An 819-nucleotide genomic window follows, 5' to 3' on the forward strand; every position below is an offset into this window, starting at 1 on the left:
ACCGAGGGCCAAAGAGCGCTTGTCGAGATTGATAGGCCAAGTTTGTCGGGATTATTCATGCTAATATGGCCGATAGTCGTAGAAAACGATTCTCCGCTCAAGGTTTCAGTTATACGACGAATATTTCGTATAATGTGACTTATAGTCTTATGAAAATCGAATCTTTTTTGCCTGAGGAAGACGAATCCCAAGAGGTTTGCTACATAACCAGTGTGGAGTCAGTGGCGGGACGACTGCCTTCTCGGATGTGACCGAGGGAAAAGAACAGCAGAAGCCAGCGAGTCGCATGGTACTTCATAAAGCATGTTATGTTAACTTTAGAAAGTTTCTTCGTAAGACTTGATCTGATTGTACAAAGGATTTTTCGCGTAAGTAACGGAAACCGGTTTTACGAAGGTTGTAGATCGGTGATATGTAAACATATGTTAAAGTAGCGTTGTTTCTGTGGGTTTCACGAAAAACGTTTCTGCTGTGATTTCGATCCTAGGTGAAAGTTGCTTGGAGTTACTCATGGAGTGTTACCGAAGTTTATTTCATTAAGATCTAGTTGCAAAACGTTTTTCATAGGTTTTATGAAAGGATTCTCATGACACATTCGTTTCTGGAACGAATTGGTCAACCAGAGGTGGATCTAGCCACCATCGGGAGGAAAGCACCTCTTTGTGCACGATGCTACATCTATTCTCGATTTTTCTTCGTCACAAATGTTTTCGATGCTTTTCCTTGACTGACTTGGTAAAACGGAAACTGAAAGAAATGCTTTGGTGATTGAAGATTTCTCGTAGAAATTTTTAAACGAAACTGGCTTTCTAAAACTGG

Source organism: Brassica oleracea, chromosome C2 (genome assembly GCF_000695525.1).
Source record: "Brassica oleracea var. oleracea cultivar TO1000 chromosome C2, BOL, whole genome shotgun sequence".
Classification (NCBI taxonomy): domain Eukaryota; kingdom Viridiplantae; phylum Streptophyta; class Magnoliopsida; order Brassicales; family Brassicaceae; genus Brassica; species Brassica oleracea.